Below are 13,596 nucleotides of genomic sequence, written 5' to 3'. Positions count from 1 at the left end.
CCACTGTAATCATTTATAGAAAATCTCTTTGTAATACTTTTTTATCAACAATTCTTGTATATAAATGTGTTCCACTTAGGATCTAGTTTCATAACTTCCTTTTTCACAATAGGAATGAAGAAGGGGGGCTAAGCTCTTGTGTTGTCTTCACAAAACCGTCCATTGGGTCTTGTATTGCTATTATCTAGAAAGGAGGGATTCACAGCATTCTCCTTACTCCTGAAAACTTTCGTCCTCCCTACTGATATGAGAGAGCCTTGTTCTTGTCTCATGGAATCGAAGCATGAATCTCAGAGGTGACAGAGAGTGGGCAAAGCGGTAGTTTATTAAGCAGAGAACAGAGAGCTCTCAGGAGTGAGAGGGGTCCTGACAGGGTTGCCCCTGAGGGCTTTTAGGGTCTGTCTTTTATAGGAAACTGATCAGGGAACTTGGTGAATTTCTTGTCAATATCAAGGTGGATATTTAGAACAAACATGGTGGACTGGTAACCATCATAATAACTGACAAGATGTTCTTATAAATATCATGAGCCCAAACAAGGTGTTCCCTGCTTTCTGGTGACTATCTGTTACATAATATTCCTCTACACCAGGGATTTCTGTGAGCCTAGTCAGGTAGCCCATGGCCTTGAGATTCTTGTGCATCTTGGTTTGAGCAGGGACTATTGATAACCCCTTAATGACATATTTCTTCGTGGCTTGGTTTCTGTGATTACTTAATAGCCACTCAAGGGAGGTACTCCCTCACATTTTGGAGCTAGGGAGCCAGGTTTATTTTTTCTGTTTTTACTGTCTTATCTCTGTTTTCTTGGGATGGGTAGGAGTCTAACTCTGGGACCTTTCTTATCTTTCCCTGCCTAGTCCTGTCTGCCCCTAACTCCTTCCTACATCACTATCAAATTATCCCACTACTCAAACTTTCAGAAAAATTATCTCAAGAGACCAGAACTCATCTTCCCATGCCTTTTTTGCCTATTTGTATCAATAACAACAACAACAAAAATCCCCAAATCCTAGGCTTTCTTGAAAATCTCAGCTTCTCATGCTCTTATGGATACCATCCTGACATAGCACTAGCACAAACCTATATTCTCTCTCTCTCTCCAAATATGGAAAATTTTTCTCTACACTTTCTGGAACCCACATCTCGTCAATTTATTATGATGACTCCTTCCATATTCTTGTCCCACATGAAACCTGAATCTTTTCTATGACTGTTAGGCTCTGACCCTTCCTTTCAAATTCTCTGCAAATCACTGGGAATGGTGATGAATAGGTGTATTCTTTACTCTTCATTACAACTTATGTACCATAATCTCTCTCTCCAACTAAAACCCCCAGATTTCAAGCCCATGTCACCAGATGATATTGCCTACTTTGACATTCAGATCAGAAATTCATAGGTCCTGGTGCCATGTCCATTATAATATGCCTTGAATATATTAGCTTGAGGTTATCACTTTCCTTTTACACTATACCTGTCTTGAAAATTCTGGTTTTCCAATTGTTAAAAAAATATTATTAAAGAGAGGAAAATGTCTTGTATGTATCTAGAAAACAAAACTCTCCATCAACTCAATAAAATTAAAAAAATAATTTAAACAGAAGGAATCAAAGTGGTAAAAAAATATGTAAATATTAGTTCTCACCTTACTAATCATGGGAATGCAAGAAGCTGTGAAGACTACATATCCCCAAAATAGGCAAACTTTTTTGACAAAAAAATAGACAAAAACTAGTATGTCAGGTAATATCAATGATGGTGAGAATACCAAGAAAAGAGAACTCTAATATCCTGCTGGTGGCAATGTGTTTCAAAAGCATTTATAAAATATAAATTTCAATAATAAAAATATAAATTTTCAATAAAAGTGAATATACATATGACGTATGGCTCATAGATTATATTTCTTGGTATTTAACCTGTAGAAGTGTGTATCAACATTGTAATTGTGATAACCAGGAAATAAGTAAATGTTCATCAGCATGTAATTGAGGCATATTTAGATAGTGGGCTCTCATATATTAATGAATATTATGATTTTCTACATTCAAGAATCTAAGTATATTTTTAAAATTGTAAAGTGCGAGTAGAGGGGCAAGATGTCGGAAGAGTAGGATCCCCAAATCACCTGTCTCCACCAAATTACCTAGATAACCTTCAAATCATCCTGAAAATCTACGAATTCGGCCTGAGATTTAAAGAGAGACCAGCTGGAATGATACAGTGAGAAGAGTTCGTGCTTCTATCAAGGTAGGAAGACGGGGAAAAAGAAATAAAGAAACAAAAGGCCTCCAAGGGGGAGGGGCCCCGCGAGGAGCCAGGCTGAGGCCGGGGCAAGTGTCCCCAGGACAGGAGAGCCCCGTCCCGGAGGAGCAGGAGCTGCACCGACCTTCCCGGGCGGAAAGGGCCTCGCAGGGAGTTGGAGCAGGACCCGGGAGGGCGGGGATGCCCTCGGTCTCCCGGGGACACTGACAGACACCTGCGCCCCGGGAGAGTGCGCCGAGCTCCCTAAGGGCTGCAGCGCGCACGGGGGGGACCCGGAGCAGCTCGGGGGGCTCGGGGGCGGCTCCGTTGAGGGGGCTGCGGGGCGGGAGCGCGAATCCAACAGTGCAGACCTGGAGCACAGGGCGCCGGGACACAGCCCAGGATCCAACTTCCCCCCGGGACAGGCAGAGCCCGGGAGGGCCCAGGACAGCAAGGACACTCCTGCCCCGAGCTGAGCAGATCAGCGCCCCGCCCCAGAGCCTCCAGGCCCTGCAGACCGAGAGATTTGTAGTTATTGCAGGAGCTGACTCCAGGGCTCCATACCGGCCGCTGCCACTGGGGTTGTTGCTCCTGGGGCCTCACGGGGTAAACAACCCCCACTGAGCCCTGCACCAGGCAGGGGGCAGAGCAGCTCCCACAACTGCTAACACCTGAGAATCAGGACAACAGGCCCCTCCCCCAGAACACCAGCTAGACAGACAAGTTCCAGGGGAAGTCAAGGGACTCAAAGTAGAATCAGAAGATACTCCCCCGTGGTTTTGTTTTTGTTTTTGTTTTTTTTTTTGTTTCGTTTTATTTTGCTTTTTGATTTCTGTTTGCTTCCCCCACCTTTTTTTTCCCTTTATTCCTTTTTCTTTCTCTTTTTTTCTTTTTTCTTCCTTTTTTCTTTTTTCTTTTTCTCTTTTCTTTCCTTCTTTCTCTCCTCTCTTTTTCTCCTTTTCCCAATACAACTTGCTTTTGGCCACTCTGCACTGAGCAAAATGACTAGAAGGAAAAACTCACCTCAAAAGAAAGAGAAACAGTCCTCTCTCCCACAGAGTTACAAAATCTGGATTACAATTCAATGTCAGAAAGCCAATGGTCAGAGAGCTGGAGAAAAGACAGCAAATAGATCCTACACCCAGCAGAAGAAGAGGGTTAAAAACGATGTGAGCAGAACTCAATGAAATAGACACCAGAAGAACTGTGCAACTGATCAAGGAAACCAGGAGTTGGTTCTTTGAAAGAATTAATAAGATGAAACATTAGCCAGCCTTATTAAAAAGGAGAGAAAAGACTCAAATCAATAAAATCATGAATGACAAAGGGGAGATCACTACCAACACCAAGGAAATACAAACGATTTTAAAAACTTATTATGGGTAGCCATACGCCATTAAATTAGGCAATCTAGAAGAAATGGACAGATTTCTGGAAAACCACGAACTACCAAAACTGGAACAGGAAGAAATAGAAAACCTTAACTGGCCAATAACCAGGGAGAAAATTGAAGCAGTCATCAAAAACCTCCAAAGACACAAAAGTCCAGGGCCAGATGGCTTCCCTGGAGAATTCTATCAGACGCTTAATGAAGAAAACGTACCTATTCCATTACAGCTGTTTAAAGGTAGAAAGAGATGGAGTACTTCCAAACTTCTTCTATGAGGCCAGCATCACCTTAATTCCAAAACCCAACAAAGACCCCACCCAGAAGGAGAATTAGAGACCAATATCCCTGATGAACATGGATGCAAAAATTCTCAACAGGATACTAGCCAATAGAAGCCAACAATATATTAAGAAGATTATTCAAAATGACTAAGTGGGATTTATGCCTGGGATGCAAAGCTGGTTCAACACACGTAAACAATCAATGTGACTAAACATATCAGCAAGAGAAGAAAACAAGAACCATCTGACCCTCTCAATAGAGACAGAGAAAGCATTTGACAAAATACAGCATCCGTTCCTGGTCAAAACTCTTCAGAGTGTAGGGAGAGAGGGAATATTCTTCAGCATCTTAAAAACCATCTATGAGAAGCCCACAGCAACTTTCTCAATGGGGAAGCACTGGGAGCCTTTCCCCTAAGATCAGGAAGAGGACAGGGATGTCCACTCTCACCACTGCTGTTCAACATAGCACTAGAAGTCCTAGCCTCAGCCATCAGGCAACAAAAAGGATAAAAGGTGTTCAAATTGGCAAAGAAAAAATCAAACTCCCCTCTTCGCAGATGACATGATACTTTACATAGAAAACCCAAAAGAGTCCACCCCAAGATTGCTAGAACTCATACAGCAATTTGGCAGTGTGGCAGGATACAAAATCAATGCCCAGAAGTCAGTGGCATTTCTGTACACTAACAATGAGACTGAAGAAAGAGAAATTAAGGAGTCAATCCCATTTACAATTGCACCCAAAAGCATAAGATACCTAGGAATCAACCTAAACAAAGAGGTAAAGGATCTATACCCTAAAAACTACAGAACACTTCTGAAAGAAATGGAGGAAGACACAAAGAGATGGAAAAATATTCCATGCTCATGGATTGGAAGAATTAATATTGTGAAAATGCCAATGCTCCCCAGGGCAATTTACAAGTTCAATGCAATCCCTATCGAAATAACATGGAATTTCTTCAGAGAGTTGGTACAAATCATCTTAAGATTTGTGTGGAATCAGAAAAGACCCCGAATAGCCAGGGGAATATTGAAAAAGAAAACCAGAGCTGGGGGCATCACAATGCCAGATTTCAGGTTGTACTACAAAGCTGTGGTCATCAAGACAGTGTGGTCCTGACACAAAAACAGACACATAGATCAATGGAACAGAATAGAGAATCCAGAAGTGGACCCTCAACTTTATGGTCAACTAACATTCTACAAAGCAGGAAAGCCTACCCACTGGAAAAAAAGACAGTCTCTTCAATAAATGGTGCTGGGAACACTGGACATCCACATGCAGAAGAATGAAACTGGATCATTCTCTTACATCATACACAAAGATAAACTCAAAATGATGAAAGATCTAAAAGTGAGACAAGATTCCATCAAAATCCTAGAGGAGAACACAGGCAACACCCTTTTTGAACTTGGCCACAGTAACTTCTTGCAAGATACATCCATGAAGGCAAGGGAAAGAGAAGCAAAAATGAACTGTTGGGACTTCATCAAGATAAGAAGCTTCTGCACAGCAAAACTGAAAGACAACCTGCAGAACGGGAGAAGATATTTGCAAATGACCTATCAGATAAAGGGCTAGTTTCCAAGATCTATAAAGAACTTATTAAACTCAACACCAAAGAAACAAACAATTCAATCATGAAATGAGCAAAAGACATGAACAGAAATCTCACAGAGGAAGACATAGACCTGCCCACCAAGCACACGAGAAAATGCTCCACATCACTGGCCATCAGGGAAATACAAATCAAAACCACCATGAGATCCCACCTCACACCAGTGAGAATGGAGAACATTAACAAGGCAGGAAACAATTTTTTTGTCTGCTTTTTATTAAAAAAAAGACCATGATTCTTTGGGAGGTGATACAAGATTGCTTTCCAGTCAGATCATAATTTCCACAATTTCTGTAATAACTATAAATTTGAAAGTTTCTCACTCTCCCACCCCAATTCACTTTTGGCACCTGAGTGTGAAATGTCACTTCCAAAAAATGGGGGAAAATATGCTGATTACTGGGTTTTCATCACATAGTACTCCTTTCCTGAGGAAAAATTTTCTGGTTGCTAAATTGAGAATATTGATACAAGAATGCTTAACAATATCTCATCAGTAAAAGCTTTTTTCTAACCAACTCAATGGCTGTCTCAGAAGAAAATTACATAGAAATAGGATCCAATTCTCAGAGGTAAAAAGGCAATGGCTTATCTTATCCTTTTCCACTTCTCCTAATTTTACATTTAGAATTAGAGCAAATCTTTCAGAGGTAGCAGAAGGTCTGGCACAGGCTCTGGCTTCATGATTTGAAAATACAATTTCAACTCATCACATTCTTCAGAAGAACTCATTATACTTAAAGGAAGCACACAAAGAGGGTCTCTTCACCTCTGCATGCAGAGGTTGACCAGAAGGACATACATTGGTTACCAACAGAGAAGGATGGGCCTGGAGGTGTCTGAATTGCCTCAGGTAACGCAGGGCCCGGAGATGCACATCTGTGCCTGGCATGTGCTGTCTTAGCAATTGCAGAAGTTTCATAAGGGACGGAAATTCTGGGAACTGACAAAAGTCGTCCCCATAATAATCCAGCCATATTTCCAGCATGCAGGAGATGGCCATGGGGAGGGACAGGTGGGCACAGGCATCAGAAGACAGGGCTCTGTCACATGCAGGTGTCCCAGGGAAGCCCTGCAGGACCCGGGGCCCCGGCCTCCCACGCGGGGTGTCAGAAGCCAGTCTTGCTCCTCGTGCCCCTGCCACCTGGCGGTCCTGCCTGCCACAGGCCTGCTCCCCGAGGAGGGGCTGGCACACAGCCTCTGTGCGGGGAGCCCAGGCCCAGCGGGGTGACCATCAGCATCTCTCCTGGAGAAGCAGGGCTCCCTCCTCAGCCTGGTCCCTGCCCACCTGCCCCTTGAGTCCACCAGCAGGCGTCCGGGGACGGGGGGCATCTGGCCTGTCATTGCCCTCACTGCACACACTGTCGCTCTGGAAGCTCCAAGGCAGGAGGGCTCGGGCTCTGTGTCCTGCCAGGCCTTGCCAGGAGCCGCCCGGGACCTCCACCTTCCCTCCTGTGGCTCTGGGCTGCCTCCCTCATGAGGGGCCCCCCGGGGGTGTCCCTCTACTGACTCTAATATCCCATGTCCCACGGGGCGGGGGCCACCTGGTCCGGGAGCCATCACCGGCCGTCCTGAGCCCCTGCTGTGCCCCCGGGTGCAGGTGCCACCAGATTGGGAAGTGCGATGCTACCCACCCCTTCTGCTCTTTGTCCCAGGTGTGGGGCAGAGAGAGGGTTGGGGGTGCATGGAGAAGGTCTCCTTAGGGGTCCCAGTGCCTCCCACCAAGCCTGCACCCCATCTACCGCTCTCCTTCGCTCTTTTCCAGAAGGGGCCTTAGACCTTTACCCTGTCACAGGAATTGCAGATGTGTGGGGTGACGGTGCAGCCCCCCCCACCCCACAGCACCCTCGCTGCCCTCCTGGAGAGGGAAGGCCCTCCTGCAGGAGCCGGAGTCACTCACAGTTTCCATCATTGCAGGACCACGTCATTGTTACCCCACGCATCTATGATGCACCCATACCTATAGGAGGGCGGGGGCATCCCATGAATCGTCCTGTGGACGTGACCTCTCATCATGGGGGCTGTCACCCTCTGACCCCGACTAGGCCAGAGCCCTGGGGGCCGTCAGCTTTGTGCGTGGGGCCACGGGCAGCTCCCAGAGAAGCGCCCGCACCTGCTGGGGCCTCCTGAAGGCTTGAGCATGAAAGGGCTCCGGCCAGGCCCATGGCCCATATCCAAGTGGGCCCGGGGCGCCCCGGGGTCACCGGGTCTGGTTGCCCCAGGACACAGACCCCCGATGGACTCTGAAACCTCCCTTTCAATGGGGAAACAGGCCGCTCAGGACTCTGGTGACGGGGGGGAGGAGGCAAAGGCCTGGTCACGGGGAGGAGGATGGCTGCTGAGCACAGGCACAGCCCCTCTGGCTGACCCGCCACAGGCAGGCCCCAGGGCTGCCCTCCAGGACCCCCCTAGGCCCTGGGGGACCCTGCTCCAGGCGGGGGAGCAGCCCGAGGCCGGGAAGCTCACACCATCCCCAGCCTCCCCAGCAGCAGGTGGCACAGCCCTGGGCTGCGGAGGGGCAGGTGCTCACTCGGTGAACAGCAGGTCCAGCACCTCGTCCGTGGTGGCGAATTCATGGTAATCTTCCAAAAAGCTAAAGATGTAGATGACGTCCCTGCACTGCAAGGCGAGCAGCAGTTGTCGGACTTTGTACTCCAGCAGCTCCGTCTGGCTGAGCTTCTTCGGGACGATCCGATGCCCCCTCCAGGCCGAGGCCCCTGAACCCTGAGGTGGGACAGAGGGGACGTGCAGCCTGCAGGGAGCCGCCGGGAGGCCTGGGATCCCGCCCCGGTAGGCCCTGCGCTGGGGCCCCGTGGGCTTGAGGAGCTGGGGCTCCCTCTCCCACTCAAGCTCCCTGCCTGTCTCTTACACAAACAGGACCAACTATGCAATAAAGAAACAATCTCAGAGGATAAATGTTCAAAATATTTGGATCAATACAAGGACCTCAAGAGACACAGAGAGAGAGACCGAGAGAGGCAGCCACACAGAGGGAGAAGCAGCACCTTGCAGTGAGCCCAGGCGGGGCTCGATCCTGGGCCTCGGAGATCAGGCCTGGGGGAAGGCAGGCGCTAACCCCCGGGCGACCAGGCCTCCCCTGAGGGCTCTATTCTGATGTTCCCACACATCTGTGCGCAGGGACTCTGCATCTGGCCCAGGCTGGGGCAGGGCCATGGGGGCAGGTGTGGGGAGGGGGGATCAGACTCCTGTGGGAGCAGGAGTGTCGGGGGCCCCAGGGGGTAGCAGGCTGGCTTCTGGGACCCGGTGCCCTTCCTGCCGCATCGGGGCCCGGGTGTCAAGGGTCCCAGCCCCTGCACTCACCTTGAGCACGCACTGGCCTCCATTAGCTGTGCAGGGCACCTCCCTGCTCCTGGAGGCGGTGGAGCAGATGACCCCTTCCTCCCGCTCGCGCCCCACGTCCCGGGTGGAGCTCTGTGGAGACAGTGCCCGGCAGCCAGGCAGGAGGCCTCAGCGCCCGGTCTGGCCCCCTCGGCTGGGCCGCATCCCCAGCTGCCTCCACCCAGACACACCACAGCGCAGGTGGCAACCACCGTCCCCGGGGACAGCAAAGGGATGCGGCTGCAGGGCCTCGGAGTGACTCTGGGGCGGGTAGAGGACCTCAGGAACCCTGTTTCCCCCCTGCCCACCGTGACATCAGGGTGACCCTGAAGGGATCCCCGGGGAACCTGCCGCCCTGCAGCATCCCCCAACCTGCATGGGACCTGCCCACACATCCCTGGTTCCCTGAAACTGAGGAGGAAGGAATGGGGCTCGCAGGATGGTGGCACAGGGGGCCTGGCCTGGCCTGCACTGTGTTACCTGACGGCGCCTCCTGATCACTGCCCTGATGCCTTGGTATCTATGTTGGAACCAATGCCTACAGGAATGGTCAAGCCGCACCCCTGGGGTTCCTGGGAGCCAGAGCCCCCAGAGGTGGGCCGGCAGCAAGAGAACATCCTCCAGTAGCAGATGTCTCCAGCCAAGTGAGCCTGAGCTGGGGCTGCACTGGATGCGGGTGCCTGGTTATGGGGGTTCCGAGTTCTGTCGGGCTCTGTGACACGGAAGTGACCTCACTGCCTGGGACCACCTCCCTGACCCACTCCTGGAGGAAGCTGCAGGGGCAGCGATCATGCTGCCAATGCTTCCCCCTTCCCCGCAGGCAATGGCCTTTGTACACAGGGACACAACCGCACCCCTATCGACAGGCCCCAGGGAAGGACTCTGTGCCCCCAGGGCCCCAGCCTGGACACACACCTGGGTTCAGACACGAATCTCCAGTCTTCCCCGGTTTGACCCCAGAGAAGCCGTTGTGCCTGTCGGGGATGGTCTGCGTCTTGCCTGTGGGACAGGGAATATCCTAGCAGGTGCTTCCCCCAGATGTCCCCAGGCCACTCTGGCCTCATATCTATGAACTTGGAGGCGGGTGTCACCTGCAGGACATACCCCCACCCACACGTTCTTCCTTGGTGTGTACATGCGTCCAGGTCCACGAGGTCTTCTGTGCACACACGTGGGCACCGGTACCCTCATTCTGGAGGCCCAGAAGATGACAGTCCCCCCGGGCAGGGATGGACAACAGCTTCCCAGGATCCTAGGCTCCTGAATCCAAGGCAAACCCTGCAGAAGGTGTCGTCTGGTCTCCTGTTGTGATTCTGAGTCTGGGGTTGTGGATTTGCTCCCGAATGGGACCCTCTGTGCCCCGTGACCCTGGGTCAGGTGTTCAAAACTGCAGCTATTTCAGAAAACCGATCTTTTCCTCACCCTTCGATTCATGAGTTACACATCCAAGAAGACTGACTCCACACACATTTTTCCAAATTAAATGATATTTATGTTGACACGCATGTTCACTATCTCATGTGCTATTTAGATGAGTCCAGAAGGGGGTGGTTGTCCTGTCTTCTGGAATGCTTGCTTTCACAGAACTGAAGCTCCAGTGCAGCTCGTGTGTGCTGACTGTCACAGTGATGGGGAAGGCTATGGGCCATGGGGCAAGCGCTCAGGAGGACAAAGGATCAGGCTCTGGGCCAGGCCACGTGCAGACATATTCATGACCAGGTTAATGGAGGACATTGTGGTGTTTGTCCAAATGGGGGCTCCTGTGTTTCCTTTTTCTCTTCTCTTGGACATGGAGCTATTCACCAGGAAGCAGCAGCCTTGCAAGCAGGACTTTCTAGGAGAGAGAGGAGTCAACATGCCTGTGCCAATGTCATTTTTGCTGGATTTATTCACAGGCTAAGTCATTTGAAAACACAAGACAGTTACGTTTAAAAACTACCATGTACTGGGCCAAGACAGTCCTGCCTTAGTAGTTTCTGTGAAATCAGGTGCAGAGCGGCAGGAAAGTCATCTCAACTCCTATTATGTGAAAGTGAATTTATGAATTGTGAGGAATGAGAAATTTCTAGGTGTAGGATGGAGAGATGATGGAGGAGAGATGGATGACAGGGAGGCTCGTCAGCGATAGATGGACACACAGTCGATGGAGAAATAGATACGGAGTAACATTGCTCTTGAGAGCTATTCCTCAGCCCTCCTTCCCTGCTTGGAAGGTCCTGGCCGGCGGTGAAGCAGGAGGACCCCTTACTCGCAGGGCAATATTATCAGAAACTTCCTGGCACTTACAGGGTCACAACCTGATCTACTCTTTTCTAAACCAATATTTACCTCCCAGTAGGGCCTCCAGGCTTCCAATGAAAGCCATGGTTTCCCCAGGTGCAGGGGCTGCAAGGGGATGAGCAAGGACTGCGGAGCACTGGAAGCACAGCACAGGAAGGATTTTTCACCTTTCCTCAGCAGGCAGTGTCCAGCTGTGGCAACACTAGAGTTGTAAGGTGGGAACCACGTCCCCAGACCTTCTGTCAATACTCATCGTGCCTCTGCAGCTCTAGCAAATGCACACGCTGCAGCCCAAAGTGTGGAGCTGCACACCTGCCAGCCTGAGCAGCTGCACAAAGTGGGGTCCTCCTGGAAGCCTAGGAACAACTTAGGCTGGCCAGCGTCGCCCTCTGCTGGTCTGAGCTCACGGTGCAAGGCTCCTTCCTGTGACCTCCCCTATGGAATGGGAATAGGTGGGTGGACTTGCTCAGGTGTGGGTAGCACAGGTGGGAGAAGGTCATCCGGGAGGTGCTGGCCACAGCGTGCAGGGAGCTGAATGGATGATTCTGTGGGTGTTCATAGTGTGAGTGTGATAGTGTGTGTGTGTGTGTGTGTGTGTGTGTGTGTGTGTGTGTGTGTGAATGCAGATGTTAATCCAGCAGGGGTTTGGATACCAAAATTTGCACAGATTGACTTGCATATGTGGATTTTTCTGTGGCTTTTTCCATCATCATTCATGTGTCCTGCCCTATTGATATTTCACTTAAGATTCTTGTCAGTTTAGATAAAATAAACAATAAAAGACACTTCATTGGATGTAGTCATTCAAAATCTAACTCCACTTTGTGAATTTAAACCCTTTAATTCCAAAAATACTTGTCAGTCTTCATTCATCTAGAATTCCTGGATACAGGGCTGTAGAGGATGGTTAGTTTTCCAAAGCGGCTCTAGCCATAATGACTGACACAGGATTTCAGGGCACAGAGGGAACTATTTAGGAGGAGATCCACAGCCCGGGCTGAGTCACAACTCGACTTAGACATGATTGTTGTCGGAGAGAGAAAATTTCAGGAAGAGTGACAGGTCACTCATCACTAGAATTTTCTGGGCAGTTGGGGCTTTGGAGGACAGGGGTGTGGGATGGGCAAGGTCTGCTCTTCCTCCAGGTAGACCCTCTTTCCTGAAACAAACCCCCAACACATGCAGATATTCAAAGAATACACACATCCATACATAAAGGAATGATTATAAATGCTGTCTTAGAAAGTCAAATGGTTTTCCACATGTATTCATACCTCATTAGATCTGGTTCCAATGTATTTTAACTTTTTGAAGCAAATGACACATATTTATTTTATGTTATATAAGAGAAGAGGATACTTTCTCTACATGTGTGTGGATTCCTCAGGATAGGAAAACCACCAGCTATGCCTGAGCATCCTCTATTAAATAAGCAAAGGTAGAGTCATCAGATCCTGCTACATCAGTTAAACAACATTTGAGCAAGAAGCGTATTCTATACCCGATTTGAAAATTCCCAAATAGGACTCGGTGCATTTGACAGAAATTAGGAGGACAGTGGGCATTCCGGCTTCCCATAAATGCATCCGTATCTACTGTTGAATTTGAACTAAGGTATTGTCATCCTCTAACCCTGTTCCTATGCACATCATAAACTCAAAATTGATTCATCACAATACTTGTATTTTCATATTAACTTACTGAATATATTAGGCATTGTGTATGTACCAACTCCCCGAGGAACCTGAGATAATTGATTATTGTTATCGCAAGAATAAATATATTTAAAAATTCAGTGAGGTCAACTGTGCAAAACACTGGCAAAATAACAATTGCAAAGAAATAAGATAGTGAAGGGGCAAGATTGCCAAAAACTAGGGACCTCCGCTCAGCTGGATCCTTGATGGTAGGTAGATGCTATCCGATCGTTGTGAACAGCTAGGAATCCCACCTGATATTTAATAAAAGAATTGCTGGAACTCTTCAGTAGAAAGCGACCACCCTCTGCAAGGTGGGAGATGCGAGACGTGAATCCAAAGTGATATATCAGAAGGTGAATGGCAGGGCGGGCAGTTTACGCACCCCAGAATCGGGAAAGGGAAGGGCCACAGAGCCCACATTGCAATCTGCTTTGGATATCTGATCCGGTGAGACACAACCTTGCCTGAAATGAGCTCAGGTGGTGAAATGGGCAGACACTACTCTGGACACAGTGTCTAAGAATTCTCAGAGCCCCAGAAAGAATGGGGGTGCCCACGGGGGTGGAGTTCCCAAGCCTTGGGGTGTGGACACTGGTCATGGCCAACAAGAGTGCGAGGGGCCTCTCAGCTCAGTTGGCCCTAAAACTGGAACCACTTTGCCTAATCGGCTGACCACTCTCCACATGGGAATCCTGCAAAGGACAGGGAAGTGGGGACACTGCCCCTTCCCCTGG

At 49.0% G+C, this 13,596-nt stretch overlaps 1 long non-coding RNA gene across 1 annotated transcript; it reads left to right on the top strand.

Annotated features, from left to right (window-relative positions):
* Nucleotides 1-8,887: 8,887 nt before the first annotated feature.
* LOC144283930 (uncharacterized) lies at nucleotides 8,888-10,381 on the top strand. Its single transcript, XR_013352420.1, has 2 exons — nucleotides 8,888-9,907; nucleotides 10,028-10,381. It is a non-coding gene; the product is annotated as an uncharacterized LOC144283930 (long non-coding RNA).
* The last annotated feature ends 3,215 nt before the right edge of the window (nucleotides 10,382-13,596 follow it).

Source organism: Canis aureus, chromosome 15 (assembly GCF_053574225.1).
Source record: "Canis aureus isolate CA01 chromosome 15, VMU_Caureus_v.1.0, whole genome shotgun sequence".
NCBI lineage: Eukaryota > Metazoa > Chordata > Mammalia > Carnivora > Canidae > Canis > Canis aureus.
Note: the sequence above shows the minus strand (reverse complement) of the source record. Positions and strands in the feature narration are given on the sequence as shown.